The sequence below is a fragment of the Siphateles boraxobius genome, unplaced genomic scaffold, assembly GCF_051911475.1.
Source record: "Siphateles boraxobius isolate OS27281-9 unplaced genomic scaffold, OSU_SipBor_1 24, whole genome shotgun sequence".
Lineage (NCBI taxonomy): Eukaryota > Metazoa > Chordata > Actinopteri > Cypriniformes > Leuciscidae > Siphateles > Siphateles boraxobius.
The window spans coordinates 9,304,224-9,312,066 of NW_027508855.1; the positions used below are offsets into that span (position 1 = coordinate 9,304,224).

General features: G+C 39.1%; 1 long non-coding RNA gene across 1 annotated transcript; it reads right to left on the reverse strand.

The window, feature by feature from the left end:
• Positions 1-4,877: 4,877 nt before the first annotated feature.
• Positions 4,878-6,274, reverse strand: LOC143748534 (uncharacterized). Its single transcript, XR_013206814.1, has 2 exons — positions 6,101-6,274; positions 4,878-5,640 (listed from the first exon to the last, which is right to left on the reverse strand). It is a non-coding gene; the product is annotated as an uncharacterized LOC143748534 (long non-coding RNA).
• Positions 6,275-7,843: the final 1,569 nt, after the last annotated feature.

Consider the following 7,843-nt stretch of genomic DNA (forward strand, 5'->3'; position numbering starts at 1 on the left):
GTCTGCCCTGTACGACCCCAACGCCCGGCTGTGAGTAACATTCAAATTCCTCCAAGAATTGAAACCCTGTCTCGCACCACAGTTCATATCTTAACTTCTGATAACTGGGTCTCAGCGCAAGCCCTCGTCGACTCTGGTTCCGCGGAAAACTTCATCTTCACCCAACTCCTTCAGAAACTGAAAGCACCCAAGAAACGATGTTCTCAGAATCTTCGCATCCACACCATCCAAGGTAAACCGCTGGGTAAAGGTCGTATTCGGCATTTCTCGCCCACTCTAATGCTCCGCGTGGGCTGCTTACACACGGAAGACATTACCTTCATGGTGCTGGAAGAATCCTGGGACGCCTGTGGATGATGCAACACCAACCATGTGTCGACTGGAGATCAGGTGAGATACTCGAATAGAGTGAAGAATGTTTCCAATCCTATCTCTCTTCTGTTCGACTAATCCTAATAGAAACGCATCTTCTTCAAACCTGAACCATCCGAACCTCACCGTCAACTCCACCTCTGTTGAAAGTCCTGAAATCACTCACAAGATAGAAATTCCGTCAGAATACCGGGCATTCCAGGATGTTTTCAGTAAGCAACTGGCAACTCAATTACCCCCTCACCGGCCATGGGACTGTGCTATCGACCTGCTACCTGAGGCCACCTTATCTAAGGGTAGGGTATATCCCTTGTCCATCACAGAGCAGAAGGCCATGGAGGAGTACATTGAGATAGCTCTCCAACTACAGTTTATTCGTCCATCCAAGTCCCCTGCAACTTCCAGCTTCTTCTTTGTAGCCAAGAAGGACGGAGGCTTGAGGCCGTGCATCGTCTGCCGCCACCTCAACTCACAGACTGACAAGTTCAGTTATCCCCTTCCTCTGGTTCCTGCTGCCCTGGAACAACTGAAAGGAGCTCGTATCTTCTCAAAGTTGGACCTGCGTAGCGCCTATAATCTCATCCATATTCGTCGAGGTGACGAGTGGAAGACGGCCTTCATCACACCCACAGGTCACTATGAATACCGGGTTATGCCGTATGGCCTGTCCAACTCTCCAGCTGTGTTCCAGGGATACATGAACGAGGTATTCAGGGATTTCCTCAATTGATTTATGATTGTTTACATCGATGACATCCTCATCTATTCCCGGAACCTCTCTGAACATCATCAACATGTTACGCAGGTCCTAGAAAAGCTTCGAGACCATCAAACTCGAGAAGTGCGAGTTTCACACGACCTCAGTTCCTAGGGTACGTCATCGATCAGCACGGCATCCAAATGGACCAGAGGAAGGTGGACACCATCCGGAACTGGCCTCAACCCTCTAATGTTAAGGAGCTTCAACGCTTGCTAGGATTTGTTAATTTCTACCGAAGGTTCATCCACCACTACAGCCTCATCAGCTCACCCATGACTTCCACCCTCAAAGACCGGCCCAAGTCTCTGTCCTTTACCTCCGAAGCCTCTAAATTCTTCCAGCGACTGAAGGAAGCCTTTCAGACTGCTCCGATCCTGGTCCACCCTAATCCTGATCTTCCCTTCATCGTCGAAGTGGATGCCTCTTCTACCGGGGTCGGAGCGGTTCTGTCACAGCGGCAGGGTGACCCTCCTAAGCTCCATCCATGTGCCTTCTACTCTAGGAAGCTGTCCTTGGCGGAGCAGAACTACGACATCTGTAACAGAGAACTGCTTGCCATCAAGTCGGCCCTAGAGGAATGGAGACATTGGCTGGAGGGAGCTGTTCACAAATTTCCTGTAATCACCGACCACCGTAATCTGGAGTATCTAAGAGACTCAAACCCCATCAGGCCTGATGGGCATTATTCTTCACACGGTTCAACTTCACCATAACCTACCGCCCTGGGAACAAGAACTGTTAAGCAAATGCTCTTTCCCGTCTTCATCAAACTACTCCGGACGAACTCCAGCCGGAACCCATTCTCCCTCCAGCCTTGTTCGTCAGCCCCATTACATGGGAGATCGATGAGCAGATCTCTCTAAAATCATGCCAACCCTTTTCCGCCAAGAGGTCCAGAAGGGGTCACCTACGTTCCACCTCCTCTTCGTTTGGCCCTTCTAGACTCAGCTCATACATCTCGGGCTCTGGACACCCAGGTAGCAGGCTCAACCTCTCGCTCCTACAACAGCGCTACTGGTGGCCCTCCATGCCTCAGGACATCTCCCGGTACGTCAAGGGTTGCTCAGTCTGCGCCGTTACCAACACACCGATGAAGCTTCCGGAGGGTAAACTGGTCCCTCTCCCTATTTCTCGCAGACCTTCCAAAGTCAAAGGGTTCAGCATGCATCTTTGTTGTCGCAGATCATTTCTCCAAGGCTTGCCGATTGATACCCATGCCCGGAGCCGAGGCTCTGTTCCAGCAAGTGTTTAGAAATGTCTGCATTCCTGAGGATATACAAGGCTCGAAATTGCGACCATTTTGGTCGCATATGCTCCTAAAATTTAATCTGTGCGACCTAAAAATATATGTTTGGGAGCATTTGTGCGAATGCAAATAATGTAGTGGTGCGACCTGTTTTTATTTCTCTACAAAACGTTCACAAATTACTGCACAGTGTGTACCATATGTGTGCTGATACGCGGTGGCCGGACCATCATTCTATCAAACGATTACATCCAATAAAACTTCATCCTTACGTTCTTAACTTTAAAGCAGATTTTACATTTGTTAATATTAGCTGTCAATCACTCCCACTTACTTTTGCTGCGCTCCGTTGTCGCGTGGCAGGGAGCTGACTAACGCGCGAAATTTAAAAGGCTGAATAAGAGAGAAGATGAAACGAGTTTTTTCCTGCATTCAATTTTTTTTGGCAACCACCAAAGCCTTATTTGATCGGTGAGTGATAGATGACTGACTGCTGCGCGTGTGACAGGGATCATGTTACTGAAATAACGAGCATAGAGAGAGAGAGCCGGTCGCACATGTGCACTCTCTCCATCTTCAACCTGTCTTGCTCTCCCTCCCTCGTGCATATTAATCGAAATCAATTGAGAATTGACACGATGGTGAAAGGTAAGAAGACCGAAGTTTCACGTGGAGCATTTAGAGATTTTTCTCCTGAATTACCGTGGGGTGTGAATTGTGCTAAAAAAAATTATGCCTTATCTTCTCTGAAAAGCGTTCCGCACATTCAGCTGACATAAACCACAATTTCAATAAACAAAACAAACTTTACAGTGATGAAATGTTTTCTGTGTTGACACGAATCTTGTGCGATTTCCTAAACTGCTCGGATAATCACACAACAATGCGTGCTGTAGCCTACACGTCCGCTAATGAAACGTCCGATTCGCGAACTAATGACTCCTTTGAACTGATGCCATTTGACACTTTAACTGTCACGTCCCGCTAGCGGGACGCCTAACTTTACTTCAATATATTACTATTAAATCCTAATTTAATAATCACAAACTATATATCGTTGGAAAGGTCTAAGACTCCTATATAGATATTTTAGTGGTGTCTTTTTATTGCAAATGATGTAGGAACAGTAATAGATGAATTTATGACAAGAGTGCACCTCAAAAAGTCGACATCATTACAGGAGTTTCTGACCTTTGTCACAAAAAGTCGACGCACACACTTTTAATTATTGAAACTTTGTTTTTTAATGCTAAAAGTTCATAATAAAACATAATCTAGTATTTGTCAATAGTAAAGTAAAAGTCCTCTAAAAAGTATTATATATATATATAATTTTTTCTTATTATTACATCACATATTTTAGTAGTTATAAATTAGGTATCATTTGAAAGCTTACAAACTCAGAATTCATCCTGTGAAAACCGTTTTGAAATTGGACGTTGCGTTACCATAGAAACGGTATTCTAAATTATTGCATTAGGCCCCTCCCCTTTTGGGCATCATCTTTCATAATTTATTATCAAAACCTTTTCTAATCCTGACAAAACATGGTCAGAAAGGTCTGAGTCTCGAGGTTTCATATTTAGTGACAGAAGTGATATTTGGATAGAAACAGTTAAGGGGTGAACGGTTAAAAGAACTGATCTGTCTAACTGAACTCACAAGACGTCTGAATCGGTAACACTTTACAATAAAGTTCAATTTATTAAACTCTAGTTAACTACATTAGTTAACATTAACTATTAATAAACTTAATTTCTACAGCATTTATTAATCTTTGTTAATGTTAATTTCACTATTAATAGTAGCCTTATTGAAATCAAAAGTTGTATTTGTTAACATTAGTTGCACTAATGCACTGTGAAGTAACATGAACAAACAATGAACAGCTGTATTTTTTATTAATTAAGATTAACAAAGATGAATAAATACAGTAATAAATGTATTGCTCATGGACATGCACTGTAAAATCCAATTTGTAAACCTTACTTAAAAAAAGCATGCAAACCGATTGCCTTGAAAAAAACGAGTAAAGTGAAACAGGAATAGTCTGTAGTACTAACAAGTGTCTGTCTAGTATTGTACACTTACAAGAGAGTTCTAGTAACTTAAAACAAATTTGTAGAGTATACTTGATACTTTACTTTAGATGTACTTTTCTTAGTATAGACTACCCAGAATTACTATTTTTAACAACTAAATAATTTCAAGTAAAATATACTTTGTGATTATTCCTAACTACTAATTTATGCTAGTTGTGTTAACTCTGATGTTTTCTGCATACAACTTGGAATTACTGAGTTTACTTTACTTCAAAAGCAATTCAGTTTACTTGTTAAAACCATGCAAACCGATTGCCTTAAAAATAACAAGTAAGCTTTACTCCAATAACTTAAGTGTAGATTAATAGATCTATTGTCTATTATAAATCATTGAGAATAGGTACACAATTTTACAAAGATAACATTTAAAGCTGGACAAATAAATTTAAGGCAATGATACAGTTCAAAGGTACATTTATTATATTTGTTTTATTAACAACTGACAGGGGTGGTCCATACAACTTTCTTTGTATTTTTCTAAATATTTAAGTCACTTTCTGTTTTTTCTCTTTTTTTTATAAAAACCTTTTACAGTACAGCTTTACCAATTCAATAAATGGCAATAACTCACTTTTATCAATAACACTTTGGAGTAAAACTAGCTATAGGCCTAACAAGTGCACAAAGTGGCTAAATTCATTAAACAATGAAAAAGAAATGTCTCTGACACACATGCACTTTAAAAATTAATACACTGGCAGCCTCTAAACTTGCTTATAAACCTTACTTAACTTGCTTAAAAACCTTGCTTAACTTGCTTATAAATCAATTAATCTATTTCCACTTTCATAAAAAAATCTAATGCCAAACATCATCACTCATTTGATTACGATTACATTCTAACTCATCAGGAGATTTTTAAGAGATTGTAGTTTTGGTGGGAGTTTGCTCTGTCCCAGACCAAGCATCACTTTTTGAATAAAATTAAGAGTGTTTTTCATGTCTTTTGGGTAGTCCAAATTCAAAGCATAAGACAGCCCAAACAAGACTTAAATGGCCTGAGGCAGGTTCTGCAAGTTATCCATCACGATACCTCCCTCCAGAATAATTGCAGTAGACACTGGGCAAAGGTATAGCTTATTTGGAGAAAGAGCTTCTTCATCCATGACAGTCAGCAGCCCAACTGATACGTGTGCCCAGGCTTCATCGACATCACATACCTGAATGAAACCAAACAATAAAAATATTACAACAGGGAAATGTGCCAAGGCATGATTAAAAAAACTCAGCTTCAGTGCAGGGCTGCACATACTCGCATAATTGGCAGTGAAACGCAACTTTGGGTTCACTTGCTTGTCTGTCTGATTGAGAGTGCCAAACAGATAAGTGGACTTTGAGTGCGTTAAAAGATTTGAAAGAGCACAAGCAATCCATATGAAGACAAGGTATTGGCTGTTGCCGAGTGAAGCCTCCATGTTTTAGACGATAATGTTTTAACAACTGCCCTCTTTTGTTTGCAGTAAAAATACAATGCTTACAGTTCCACTGCATCTGCAAGAAATTATTTGAAGTTGACATATATGTCGATTTAGTCTCCCAAAAAAATATAAAGTGCAGTGTAGTGAACACTGTCTGTCACACACTGATCTATTCTAACTTCTGTAAAGGAAAAATCCTTACCAGTGTATCAAGACCTGCGCTTTGAACGCCACTCAGGAGACAAGCAGGCAGAAGGACTTCTAAAAAAAAATTGAAAAAAATAATAATAATTAAGTTCTGCTTTGCAAGATTAAAGACACATTCCTTGATATGCATGTTCTTCAAGCATTACAGAAAACATACCTTTAGTCTCCCAAAAAAACATAAAGTGCAGCGAAGTAAACACTGTCTGTTACACACTGATCTATTTTGACTTCTTTAAAGGAAAAGTCCTTACCAGTGTATCAAGACCTGTGCTTTGAACGCCACTCAGGAGGCAAGCTGCCAGAAGTACTTCTAAAAAAAATAAATAATAATAATTAAGTTCTGCTTTGCAAGATTACAGACTATAGAAGCTTGTTTCCGCCACAGAATGAAAAATAAAAAAGGTAATTGCGACTTTTTATCTCACAATTCTGACTTTTTTTCTCACAATTGCGAGTTTACATCTCGCAATTCTGACCTAATTTCTCAGAATTGCGTGTTATAAAGTCAGAATTACGAGATATAAAGTCAGAATTGTGAGATATAAAGTAAGAATTGTGAGATTTAAACTATTCTGAGGGAGAAAAAAAGTTGGTCTTTTTTCCCCCTTAAAATTGGCCTGATAACTCGCAATTGCGAGTTTATATCTCACAATTCTGAGAAAAGATGTCAGAATTTCGACATATAAACTCGCAATTATGTGTTATAAAGTCAGAATTGCGAGATGTAAACTCGCAATTGTGAGAAAAAGAGTCAGAATTGTGAGATAAAAAGTCACACTTCTGTCTTTGTTTTCAGAATTGCGACTTTATATGACGCAATTCTGACTTTATAACACGCAATTGCTACTTTATTTCTCACAATTCTGACTTCATATTGTCAATTGTGAGATAAAAAAAGTCGCAATTATTTAATTTTTTATTCAGCGGCGGAAACGCTTCCATAACAGACACATTCCTTGATATGCATGTTCTTCAAGCATTACAGAAAATATACCTTTAAATAGGTAAGTTACCTCAGTACAGACAAAAACAGTGTTTCCACTGATTAACGTTACTTTCAGTAATGGTGTGCAAATAAAACAATAAAAACGTTAATTTGATATTACCATTACTCAGTTTAAATTCACTTACGATTACTAAGTTTGTCATCTTGTTAAAATATGGCTCATTAAATAAGCAGTGAAATAAGGCAGTTGTGATTGAGTAAAAAAAGAAAAGAAACCTTTACAGTGCTTGCATTACATTCTGAATTTCAATAATAGTATAGTACTAATGCTGTTGTGAAGTCACAAATACTGACAAATATCATAAAATTCGTCTCTGCATAAGCTGCGGTTACCTAAGTTACTGTAAATGTGCGCCATTTCAACATATTAGTAACGTTAATAAATGGTAAGCCAATTCAGACAGAGGAGAATGCATCAGGGAAACAGTAAAATAGAAAATAATAATTCCTAATACTTTTTGGACAATTTAAATCCAGGAACCGTTGTGGTAAGTTAACGTTACCTGATCGTTTTACAAAAAAAACAGGTCGAACCACAATCTGTAAGCTCCGAATAATATCAAAATAATTTGGTACACATTAAGATGAAAAGCAAAAATAAGCGACAGACAGTAAAAAAAAAAAAAAATTCACACACAAGTTTAAAGTTACTTACCTTATTGTAGTTCCAAAAACAAAATTAAGCTCCAGATAAACGCAGTCTCTCAACGTCTTTCCAGTTTCCTCAGCTGC